The sequence below is a fragment of the Arachis hypogaea genome, chromosome 18 (assembly GCF_003086295.3).
Source record: "Arachis hypogaea cultivar Tifrunner chromosome 18, arahy.Tifrunner.gnm2.J5K5, whole genome shotgun sequence".
NCBI lineage: Eukaryota > Viridiplantae > Streptophyta > Magnoliopsida > Fabales > Fabaceae > Arachis > Arachis hypogaea.
The window spans coordinates 51,672,387-51,686,189 of record NC_092053.1 but is presented as its reverse complement, the minus strand read 5'-3'; the positions used below and the strand labels follow the sequence as shown (position 1 = coordinate 51,686,189).

The 13,803-nt window shown below is 31.4% G+C and overlaps 1 long non-coding RNA gene across 1 annotated transcript; it reads left to right on the top strand.

Annotated features, from left to right (window-relative positions):
• The first annotated feature begins 10,440 nt into the window (after window positions 1-10,440).
• Window positions 10,441-13,036, top strand: LOC112769099 (uncharacterized). The gene is made up of 2 exons (XR_003186366.3): window positions 10,441-10,957; window positions 11,815-13,036. It is a non-coding gene; the product is annotated as an uncharacterized lncRNA (long non-coding RNA).
• Window positions 13,037-13,803: the final 767 nt, after the last annotated feature.

The following is a 13,803-nucleotide window of genomic DNA, read 5'->3' as shown; positions in this document are numbered from 1 at the left end:
AAAAAAGGTAAAAAATTTGGGTTTTTATTTGTAAAAAAAATTTTTGGTATAAAAACCAATCTTTTAGTGTAAAAATCGGTTTTTTGATATAAAAACTGGTTTTCAGTGTTAAAACCGGTTTTTCTATATAAAAACCAATTTTTCTATATAAAAACCGGTTATTTTTTAAAACCGATTTTTAATTTAATAACCGGTTAAAAACCGGTTTTGAATTTTACTAACCGGTTAATAACTGATTTTATCATATGAAATCAATTTGGTTAATTCACCAATACTATATTTTTGGTTAACTAAAAAACTGGTTTGGTTTTTAGATTAACCAAACCATGAACACCCCTAGTTGCTACCATGTTTATTGAATCATAAACTTCCCTATCAGTACTTTTGTTCTCTCCGTCGCTTCCTCCCAACATGTCATTATTGGCTAAGAACTCTTCTTCACTGTCACTGTTGTTTTGTTCCCAATATATGTTGTCTCCTTCACTTAGCAATGATTCGTTTGCTTCGTTACTAATAGCCAATTGCTCAACTCAACATACAACTCCAAAATCAGCACATGGGCTTGATTATATGTACAAATCATTAACATCTCTAGCATAGTGGCCTCATCAGTCACATTCATTAATTAAATTGTATTGCACCACCGAAAAATAACAGCTGTTGCTTGTATAAAATGTTGCTAACTTTTTTTAAAATATTCCCATGTATGTGTTGCCATATTCCATTTTTTCACTCTGCAAATAACAACGTGCAAGTAACAGTAAAAGAAGTTAGACATCTACAAATAAATTGTATACCCTCAGTTGTATATAGTATAACGTCACCATCAAAATATACCGGTAAACTCACATTAGCTTCCGTTACTCTTACAACAAAATTTTTACATTTATCTAAGGGTTAAGTATTTTTTCATCCCTAATATTTTATTTGGGTCTAAATCAAAATCGTCTCCGACCTTTTTTTCTTATCAATTTCATCCTCAAGGTTAGAAATTATTTTAAAATTATCATTTTCACACAAAACATTAATTTACAGACAATTTTATCCCCATAATTATAATTTAAAGGGTAAAGTACTAAATTGGTCCCTACGTTTGGGCGTAATTCTGTTTTAGTCCTTATGGTTTAAAGTGTCCTATTTAAATCTAAAAAAAATTTATTTAGCATCAATGTAGTCCCACCGTGAGATCAAAGTTAAATAATTAATAAAATATCCTACATAACAGTAGTACAAGACAAAGTTGATAATTTGGAGAATAAGTACAAGCTCTAGAGGTACAAAATTAACCGTGGATGCATCAATACATGTATTTATCATTTTCTTAGTTTTATATAAAATATGTCATTTAAGTTATAAGAAAAATAATAAATAAATGTATTGATGCATCCACAGTTGATTTTGTGCCTCGAAAGCTTGTATTTATTCTCCAAATTATCGACCTTGTTCTTGTACTGCTGTTATTTAAGACATTTAGTTAATTATTTAATTTTGAGCTCACAGTGGGACTAAATTGAAACTAAATGAAACTTTTTTAGATTCAAATAGGACACTTTAAACTTTAAGGACTAAAACAGAATTATGCCCAAACGTAGGAGACTAATTTAGTACTTTACCCTAATTTAAAAAATAACATGTTCACTCTAATCCGTTGTTCTCTTTTTTCAAGTCATTTTCTCTCACTATATTTCCACCATGGAAACATTCATCCTTTTACCTTCTCTTTTACCATAACTCCTCTAACGAAAAAAATAATGATAACCTCAGATCTTTTCACCTGAGAAATGAATGAATCACACAATCACTCATTTTATCCCTTCAACTTTACCTCCTTCTCCATGTACTTATCTTCTTCAATTACGCACCTATGTAGAACAAAATCAAATGCACTCACAAAAAATTGAAAAACGAAAAAGAAGCGGTTTCTATGAATGAATAAAAAAATATAATTTTTAAAACAAAAAAAATAGAAGAAATATGGAAACTCTAACCCTTTTGGAGGAAAAGACATTAAAAATGGTAATGGGTGTGGTGAAACAGTGAGAAAGAAAAAAAGACAAAATCTTTTTTTGGCCAATAAATTTTTGTTGAAGCATTTGCTCATTTACCCAATTCACCTAGAGTATCAAAGATAGAAGAAATTTGTGGGCTTGTGACTGTGGTGCGATTATGAAAACGACAGAGGATATACTACAATTTTAAAGATATCACTCTCGTAACAGTCACCGTCACCTCTCTCAATCTTCTTTTTTTACTGTCCTAAATAGACCAACTCAGCCACACTCTTCACGGCCTCACATTTCCTGTTCCTATTTTCTTCCCTTGATCTCTTTTCTTGCTCGTTGTTCTTATTTTCTTCTTTGTTCTTCCTATTTTTTTCTTTTATTTTTTATTTTTGAAGAATATATACATCAGTATTTTTGTAGAATTATTATTGTTTTATTAGAATAATTTTGATTTTTTGTTCTAATATCTTTAAATTAGAATTAAATTTATTAAAAGTGACTAAAACACTAGAGATAAGCACTAGTTATTTTCTAGATATGAGATATTAGTGTGTATTTGATGGAGATGGAATAAAAAATATAGCTATTAGAGAGGATAGTGTACTAGTTTATTTGGCTAGAAATAAATTTTTTTAAATTATAATTATTTTTATTAGGGACAAAATCGTCTAAGAATTAATATTTCATGTAAAATTGATGATTTTAAAACAATTTCTAACCTTGAAGATGAAGTTGATAAGAAAAAAAGGTTGATAACGATTTTGATTTTGACCAAAGACGTTAGGGATGGAAAAAAGTACTTAACCCTTTATCTAAAGTAAATAACTATGACACATAAACTAAAGAACTATGAAATACTTAGAAGGTAATAATCATAGAAATCACAAATTGTAAAGAAAGGAGTGAAAGTGAATCTGAAGAGAAATGAAAATGAATTTGTATCTCATTCACTCGATTAACTCTTTTATATAAGAAAGTAAAAATTAATTTTTTAATTTTTTTTCTCTTCAAAATAATTAAATTTGGTTATAAATAATATTAAAATATGAATATTTTGTACAAAATCAAAGACTAAATTTATTAGATTGATCTGATAAAGTAAGTTTTTCGCTCTTGATAAACTGCAAAAAATATCATGTCAAACCAATATTTATTCAATTTATTACAAATAAAACATGCTTTTCACAGTTAACGGTTTAATTTATTATTTAAAAATAAAAAAACTTTCTTGCACTAAGCGAGATGCATTGGAGGAAGTTCTTTTGGGGAAATGAATCCTCTCCAATTTTTACATTTTTCGAGATGGTGAAAAGAATTTTTAAAAATTTACTAAGTCCTCTCACATAGAGCGAGAAGTAAAGGACTTACCACACCTAAGAATAACATCTGCTATTTCCATCTACGAGCACATCTCCAATAATATTTTTATATTGAAATTTTTTTTGGCCCCAAAAATAAACTAAAATTGAAAGACCCGATACATTTGATAACCCAGCACAGCAACTAATAGGTCATAATTAACACCAGATAATATCCATTGACCAAGAAACAAAAAGCCACACAATTAAATAAAGGTGTGTAAAATTCGACGTCATATTATATAATTAAAATACATATTTTATGTTGAAATTAATAATAAAATATTATTTTTATATTTTAATTAATATTTTTATATTATATAATATTAGTTTATCTTTAAAATTATTTATTATGATATAAATATATATAATATTTGTTATATTTTATTAATTTGTTGTATAAAATTTAGGTTTAATTAGATTGTTAGTTTCTATAATTTTATTAAATTTATAATTAGATTTCTATATTTTTTTGTGTAAAGTATACTTTTTATTCCTAATATTTATAATTTTTTTTTTAAAATACCCTTAACATTTAGTTGTAATCAATTTCGTTATTAACATATTTTATATGTGTCAAAATTATCTTGAACATTAACTTCATGTAAAATGTTAAGGAGAAAATAAAAAAAATTTAGGGATAATTTTGACACAAATAAAAAACTTTAGAGATAAAATTGAAGGAATAAAAAACATTAGTGACAAAACTGAATAAAATTATACGTTAGGGGTTTCAAAAAGATCGTAGACGTTAGGGACAAGAAGTACACTTTATTTTTTTTTCATCTCAATTGGATCTCTACATTGTTTTTAGTTTTGTAATTAGGTTCTTTTTGTGTCAAAAATGTTAATATTAACAAAATATTCTTCTCAAAATATGTGGTCAAAGATCTAATTAATTTCTTAATTGTGGGGACCTTCAATTTTTGAAAAAATATTCTATGAATTCTAATATTTTTTATACTGACAAGGACCTAAGTATAGGGACCCAATTGAAAAGAAATATAAAGACCTAATGACAAATTTAATAAAATTATAGGGACTAACAGAATAATTAAACTTAAAATTTACAAATATATAATTCGAATTAATCTAGTTTAAGCCTATATATTTTGGTTTAATTAGTTTAGGGTCAGATTAAGATTTTTAAAATATACTTGATAAAATATTCAAGCCAGGTTTAGGTCTAATAAAATTCAGATCAACCAGCTGAATGCACAACCCTACAATTAATGACAACTAATTTCACAAAAAGAAAGTAAAAAGAGAGACAATTTTTTAAGAGCCATTTTCAACCAAGTTTTTTCTTCTCTTTTTAAACTATTTTTCTCTTTCTCACTTTCACCCACACCAACATTCTTCTATGCTACACAATGCCACTACCTTTACTCCAATATACACTAACAAATTTCTCTCTCATGACTTTCCTCTCCTCTATTAATCTATCCCTGAGTCCTAATACTTTCATGTATCTATATACGAACATAAGTTACAGTTAAGGCAGAAGTTGTGCGGTTAGGTAGAGGCACGATAGCAGAACAAAGACACTGACAAAGATGCAATGGGTCAAAAGTGTGATGGCGAGATGGACAGCTGGCAAGGGCACGATAGCAAGTGGGATAGCATAGTAACAAGGTGGAAGGAAGCAAAACGTGATGTGCGCAGTATCTCTCTCCCTTTCGCCGCAACTAACAAGACCAAGAAGAGAAATTATAAAAGAGACAGAAAAAATATTTTGTGTATGAATTTTCTATATTGATTCAAATGATTGAGGAAACTAATATATATATAAAAATGTGCTTTTAGGTACCGATCATAAAAATTGTAAAATCTATGAAATCTATGCAAAAGCAGTATAAAGATTTTTTATGGTGAGTATAAGTGATGGCTCACTATAACTAATTATTTCTAAAAGAAAAGAAAATAAAGATGTGAAGAAAAGAGAATTAATAAAGAAATTGTTAAATATCTTATTGTGTTGATTTGACTTGTGTAGGCTGCACGAGAGGATCTTTGCTATTTTTATGGGTAGAAAAACTAGGCTAGTCTAATATGTCCCCCAGCAATGATGATGAAAAATGTTAAGAACTCCTAGTTTTGAGAGATAAAGGTAAAAAGGATGAGGAGATAATGACTTAGTAAAGATGTCGGCCAATTTCGCTTAAGAGGATATAGGAAGAATTGTCATCATTCCAGCTTAAGCTTTTTGACATATCACATGAGCATCAACTTGCAAATGCTTAGTTCACTCATAAAAAATAGGATTTACCACAATGTGTAGAGCGCTCTGATTGTCGCAATAAAGAACGGGAGTTCGATCAATTGAAATTTGAAGAAAATGTAGCATATTTATCAACCATTGGAGCTCACAGGAGGTATTTGCAAGAGCCCTATATTCTGCTTCTATTGAAGACCTGGCAGCAATAGATTGCTTCTTTGTTTTTCAAGAGATCAAAAATTTTCCCAAAAAAAGTAATAACCAGTGAAAGTGCTACGAGTATCTGGGCAACCTGCCTAGGCAAAATCACTAAATCCACATATCTGAATAGAGGAGTCACGGGAAAGAAAAAGCATCTGCCTAGATTAGACTTTAAGTATCTCAAAACCCAATTTACTTCACAAAAATGAGATTCAGTAGGAGAAGTTATGAATTGGCTATGCTGCTACATAGCGTATGTAATGTCAGGCAGGATTGTAGTATGGTAGATGAGGTGGCCAACAAGACGACGATAAATTAAGGGATCAAGAAGCAAAGGGCTACTATCTTGATACAACTTTGTAGAAGTATCTGATAAACCCTAATTTTGTTGTTTATCTTGTGCTTAATTTAGGGGATTTTATCAACTTATCTCACATTTATTCAATAAAATAGCATGATTTTATAATTCTCCCTAATTTGGGCTTAAGAGCGAAAACATGCTTTTTAGACCTTTAAATTGCTAATTTTAATTCACTTTAATTTCAATCAATGCCTTGATATATTTGTTGAGTGATTTCAGGCTTATAAGGCAAGGATTGGATGGAAGAAGTGAAGAGAAAAGCATGCAAAGTGGAGAATTCATGAAGAAATGGGGATTTTCTGAACTCAAGGCCAAGCGCACGCGTCACTCACGCGTACGCGTGAGAAGGTCATTTTCCAGGAGATGCGCGCGCCACCCACGCGCACGCGTGACGTTGGTCACGTGACCTCATTAAAGTGAAAATGCTGGGGGCGATTTCTGAGCCATTGAGGCCCAAATCCAACTCATTTTTGAAGCTATTTGATGCTGAAATCAAGAAGGAGAATAGGGGGAGCAATTAGTGTAGCTTATGACCATGTTTTAGGGTAGTTTTCTAGAGAGAGAAGCTCCATCTTCTCTCTAAAATTAGGGTAGATTAGGTTAGATTTCTCTTAGATTTGGGTTTAATTCTTGTTTTCATTTAGTTTTTCTTGCAATTTCTTGTTCTTACATCTTTGTTCTCTTAAGTCTTCTTGTTAATTTCCCTTTTATGTCATTTTTATGTTCATGCACTATTGTTGGATTTGGATTTTCTTTAATGCAATTTTATGTTTTCATGTTATTGATGTTTAATTAAGTTGTTATTGTTTTTTCCTTGCATTGGGTAGTTGTAGAATTTATATTTCTTGCTATTTTAATGTGCTTTCCTTTTATGCCTTCCATTTGTTTGATAAAATGCTTGCTTAGGTTTAGAGTAGATTTTGAGCATTCTTGGCTTGGAAAGAGAAATTGAGCAATCTTTAGTCATTAATACCCAATTTAGATTGGTGATCTAGAGTGATTAGTTAGTCTTGTATCCAATAACATTACTTATGGATTGGGATTAACTAGTGCCATTTGACTTTCTCTCAATGTGAAGATAATATTATACCTTCTTCCGATGTTGGAGATGACGAAATAGGATTAGCTCTTGATAACTATTATATGATAATTAATGACTAGGATAAAAAGCCTCAATTCCCTAATCCTTGCCATGAATGCCTCTTTTTAGTAATTGCTTTCCTTAGTTGTTTTTTTTATTTTATTGTCATTTAAATTCTAGCTTCTTTATTAACCCAACCCATGAAACTCATAACCAATAATTGAGCACTCGATTATGATTCCTAGGGAGAACGACCCGGGACTAATACTCTCGGTTATTTTTATTGGGTTGAACTTGTGACAACCAAAAATTAAACTTTGATTGAAGGTTATTTGTCGGTTTGGAACTATACTTGCAACGAAGTGATTTCCTTTATTGAGAAGAAATTCTAAGCCAACGATAACCTTACATCACTATCCATGGGAACAAATGCTGGTTTAGCACCCAACAAATTAACACAATACATTTTTTTGAGATAAAGAAATCCCTTGAATAGAATGAGCAACGTCAATACCGGAAAAAATATTTTAAGAATGCCCAAATCATTAATTTTGAAATACTGATTTAAAATAGATTTAATAGTAGCCATCCCAGAAATAGATTTGCCAGTTAGAACAACATCATCAACATAGACCAACAAAATAGAAATTTCAGCACCAATAAATTGGACAAAAGGATTGTAATCAGAGAGAGTCTGCTAGTACCCATAAGAAATTAAAAGTTTGGATAATATTTCATACCACATACGACTTGATTGCTACAAACCATACAATAATTTCAGCAGTTTACAACATTGATTTGGATGACTAGAACTAACTCCAGGAGGCAATGTCATGTATACATCTTTAGATAAATTTTTGTGCAAAAATACATTGTTAACATCTAGGGAAAAAAATCTCAAAGAAATCCATCATTTTTGTTTGAGTGAATCATTTTGCTACAAGACGAGCCTCGTATCATTCCATAGAACATCAAAATGACATTTGACCTGATATATTCATCTACAGCCAATGGATTTCACAAAGGAGGACAATCAACAGCAGACCAAGTTTGGTTTAAATCTAGAGTAACAAATTCATCCTTTATAGCACTGCACTAATGAGAGTATTTATTAGTGTTCTGAAAAGACTTTGACTCAATTTCATAATACATGGATAAAATAAATTTTTTATGAGAAGGGAGAGAGAGCTTAGAGACAAAATAAAGAAAATAAAGTACCTACAAGTTGAAGATAGTGGATTTAGAGTAGTGAGAGAAGAGCTACAGATGTAGTCACAAGACGTGGGGTGGGGGGGATGCCGTTGACGGAGGCTATGACGGATGGTGGGAGGAATGGTTGAGGACGGTGGTGAGGGGAATTGGTTAAGGATATGGGAAGACGATAAAGGGGAGGTTTTCTCGGTGGGAGGTGTGATATGAGAAGGTGTGGCAGATATGATAGGAGTGAATTCAAAAGAAGATATAGGAGTGATAATGCCTGATTAGGAAGCAGGGGACGTGGTTGAGGAGAGCGAATGAGGAAAAGAAATGAACTAAGGTGCATTAGGTTGATGATCAAGTATGGATGGGTCAATGGGTAATGGTTCAAGTCAAATGGGAAGGAAAATAGGCTACTTGGTTGGTGTTTCATAGAATTATGATATTTTGAACATGTGTGTTTTTGGTATGTTTAAAGATGATTTAGTCCTAGTGGCAAAAGGCATTAGCATTTTATAGAAAAGAATATTTTTAGAAATTTGAAATTTTTTGTTTTCCAAAACATAAACAATGTACCTTTTAATTCCATTTTTAAAACCAAAAAAGATAGCTTTCTTTATGCTTGGATCAAATTTAAAGTGATTAGCCATAGGAGTTGATACATAGCATAAGCAACCAAAAATTTTTATATCAATGTAGTTAGGATATTTATTAAATAAAAATTCAAAAGCTGTTTTAAAATTATTTATAGAAAAAGAAACTTGGTTAATTAGATAAATCATGTGATTGATAGCATAGGACCAAAATGATAGAGGTAAATTAGATTGGAATATGAGAACACGAGCCACATTTAAAATATGTTGGTGCGTACATTTTACTCTCCTATTTTGTTGGGGTGTTTCAACACAACTACATTGATGAATTATACCTTTTCAAGAAAAAAATCATATAAGAAAAATTTCGATCCATTGTCAGAACGTATATACATAACTCAGGAGTTAAATTGCGTTTCGACTAACGTAATAAAATTCTTTATATGAGTTTGTACTTTACTTTCTAATTGCAATAAAAATATCTAAGTGAAATGGCTAAAATCATCAACAATAGTTAAAAAATATTTATAATTATGAATTGAATTTTGTCGAAACGGTCCCATATATTAAAAGACAATAATTCAAAAACTATATTAGCTTTATTAAAACTTGAAGAAAATGAAAGTTCCCTTTTTCAGAAAGATAACAAAAATAACAAACCTCATCATGGGACATAGAAATAAAGAAAAATTGTCTATGTAAAAATTTTAATCTTCATCGAGAAAGATGCCCTAAAAAATACCATAAATTGGAAGGTGTAATCGGTGTTGAATGAGTGGTGTTTATTGTATGAGTAGAAAATGATTATTTGTTTTGAAGGAAGTTTCAAGGACATACAACCATTTTCTCATACTATCTAAATCAATCATCTTCAAATTGTTGTTCTGTAAGAAACAAGAAGAGTGTGAAAAATTGAGTTGACAATTGAGCATTATTGAAGTTACTTTTAAAATAGAAATAATATTAAAATTAAATAGGATAGGTAAAGAATATCATGAAAAATTAATAAAGTTAAAAATTTGATAACACCCTTATAAAAGGAAGTAACTTTAGAACTATTAGATATCTAAACAGTAATTTGGTTAATTTTAGAATAAGATATGAACCAAGATAAGTTGGAGGTAATATGATCCGTGGCATCAGAATCAATGATCTAAATGCCTATAAATTTATTTTGTGCAATAAAATTATTTAAACTAGAATAAGTGCGGAATGAACACAAACAATAGGTACCCAAAGTTAGGCTAGACAATTTGGTTGGAGTGTGATGGACTTTTATCCTTGCTATCTGAAGATTAAGATTTTGCCTTTTTTAGAAATGCTAGAAGAATGTCGTTTGGGCTGGAGTGAGGCCCAAAGCCTACTATGTGTGAGTTCTTTGATGAGGAGCCATTTCTTCATGAATTAGGGTATGAGAGGAAACTGGCACCGTGGAAGAGCCAGGAGGCGGTGATGGCACAACAACAACATTGACGGAGGTAGAGGTGCGGTCATGGAATCGTGGTCTCCCTAGGTGACGCGGGTGGCCGGGAGGGTAGTTGTGTTTGCTGTAACAAACATCCACGGTGTGCCTTCATTGACCACAATAAAAGTAAACCTTCGAGGAATCACTACTGTTGCGTCTTGGGTTCGAAGAGGCATACCCACAACCATGGCCAAGAGGAGGACACCGAGCTTCTGCCATATTAGCAATGGTTTGTTGATTATCCAGAATCCCAGATGCATTTTGAAGTTGACGTTTGTCTTGAGCAACAAGAGAAAAGACCCTGGTTACAGGCAGAAGCAGATCAAGAAGAAGAACTTGTGACCGGACTACAGAAAAGTGTTCATCAAGACCTTTAAGAAATCAAATGATGAAATCCTATGAGCGATGTGTTTTGTTTGGGCAAACACATACGGAAGGAGGACGTGAGTTGTGAAGCTCTTCCACAAGGTCTTCAAAGAGGTATAAAATTCTGTTACTAACTAATTTCTTTGTCTAAGAGGATAAATTTCTTCTTGTAATTCTACAATACGAAGAAGATCATTCTAGAAAAATGTTCTTTAAGGTCAGTCCATATAAAGGAGGTAGCAGAAAAATAAACAATGCTTTGAGTAATTAAGGGAGAGAGGAAATGAAATAGCCAACACAATACCAGGTTAATGCAACGCTCCCAGATTGAAAATAGAGTATTATTAGGTAGAGGAGAAGGAATAGAACCGTTGAGGATGCCATATTTGTTCTTGGAGATGATGGCCATGGAAAAGGATCGACATTAAAAGTGATAGTTACTGCCAGTAAGAACAGGAATGACAAGGGCAGAGGTAGGATTTTCACTAGGGTGGATATAGAAAGGGCTAGTGAGATCTTGTGCTACATTAGAAGATGGTTCTGCCATTAGAGAGAAATAAGAAGAGGATAAGGACTGGTTATTTAGGTTTGATATTTTCATCATGAATACCAACAGAGCTCTGATATAATAACAAGACCAAAAAGAGAAAATATAAAAGGGACAGAGAAAGTATTTTGTGTATGAATTTTCTGTATTGATTCAAATGATTGAGGCAACTAATATACATACAAGAGTGTTTCTAAGTATAGATCATAAAAATTTGTAAAATCTGTAAAATCTATACAAAATTACTATAAAGATTCTTTGTGGTGAGTATGAGTGATGAATCACCATAACTAACTGTTGCTAGAAGAAAAGGAAATAAACATGTGAAGAAAAAAGAAAGGATGAAGAAATTGTTAAATATCTTATTGTGCTTACGTGGCTTGTGTGGGTTGCATGAGAGGATCCTTGTTATTTTTGTGGGCAGATAAATTGGTCTAATAGCAACCAGGTCGATGGCTCAACACAGCGTTGCCTTCCACCATAAGTTCATCAACGTATAAAGATCCATCCAGATAGAGCAAGATTCGGATTTTCCACTCCATTCAAATTTGAGATGGTAATGGTTGTCATCTTTTCATTTTTAATTTTTTTTCCTAGAAGAGTGTTAGTCTCACTAGATGTGGTGCTAGTCTAATAAGCTCCTCCACCTTCCTGCTCCTTCATTAATAATATACCCTCCCTTTATTCTTTGTCTATGCTCTTCTGATGCCTTTGATCTGCTTTTTTTTCTAATCATTCATGACTTCTTATGTATGTTCTTTGGATTTGTGATACTTTAAAATCTTTAGTGATTTTTATATATTTTTTTGAATAGTTTTCTTAGATTTAAATAAAAGTTCTTATATTTTTTTTTATGAAGTTTTCATATCTAATCATATATTTGGAGTTGTTTTAGAATTATTATATTTTTAGGATTTATTTTTAAAACAATCAAGATAAAAGAATTAAACACAAAATTCACTCCAAGAGAAGAAGAGAAGCTAGTGCCAGACTTTAAAGATTTGAAGCATAGCGCCAGCATGCAAACCAACAAGGGGAGCACCCAGCTTCAAGACATCAAGCCAGGCACCCAAGTTAGAATCCCAATGTCCAAGGGTGGCGGCCAGCTTCAAGCAACCAAGCCCAGTGCTGAACCATGTAGCCCGACGCCTTTGATGATGTTTTAAGGCTAGCACCCTACTTCAATGATCCAAGCCCAGCGCCCATTGAAGAACACAACATGGGCACATAACGCAAACTCTTGGAACCTGCCTTCAAGTGATTTTGTCACTCCCAATGGTCCAAAATTGCATTCAAGTTAGGTGCCAATCATGCAAGTCTAGCGCCAAGTCCATGCTCCTCTCCCAGGAAGCTATAATTCAACTCAAAGATTCAGTATTTGAATGATTAGTTATTATTAACTTCTTCTAAAAAGATAAGATTTGGTTTAGTTTTTGTTTAGATTTAAATTATTATTTTTAACTATCTTTTTCTTTAAAGATAAGATTAGATTTAGTTTTTGAATTTAAATTACTGGATAGAAGTTAGGATATAAATAAGTGAATGTATGATTCACAGAAAGGACCAAACTGAAATTGATCCAGCATCTCATTAGTTTTAGTTTGTTTTCTTCTTCATCATGAGTAACTAAACCTCCTTTTTTAAAAGTTAGGAGTTCTGTTTGACTTTTCATGGATTGGTAATTTAATTGTTTCTTTCATTTTGATTTACGCATTTATACTTTTTAAGATTGAGTCTCGTTCTTCATCTTTAATGGTTAGAAGTATTGAAAAATATTCTAATTCTGTCTTGAATTCTGTTATTATTTTAGAAAATTTAATATCAGAATTTGCTTGAAACTCTTTCTCATAATTTTCAACTTGACTAGGAATAGTATTTTGAAAGTTGTGCGGAGTTAAATCGTAATTGTGCTTATTAATCTCTTTTCTTAGTTAGTTGACCAAAGAATTAATGGTTAAATAAGTTAAGAAAAATTAAATTGCCAAGTAATTGGAATTTGATTATATATGATTTGTTGTAAAAATATTTTTGCATGAATCCAAGCGAAGAAACATGAGGTTTTTCTTTTTTGAAAGTTAAACATTTTCGAAACCTTTAATATTCTTGATTCACTGTTTTCTTCCTTCAAAGTAATAAGCTTTCATTCATTCACACCAAACACTCTTTCACGGTTCTATATTATTTCAAGATTTACATTCTTTCTCTTGCAAAGGTTCAATTGATCTAATTAAAAGATTTAATCAGAAATTACTTGATTCAATTTTTTTATTCTCGTGAAAATGATATTTATTTATCATGGTATTACTTGGAGCGATTTGATATACTTGCCAATATTCAAACGTTTTTGACTCATCAATTTGCAATTTTAGATACTCTACAATAAGTTCTTTCGGGTGTTTTCTTAGTAGATTTT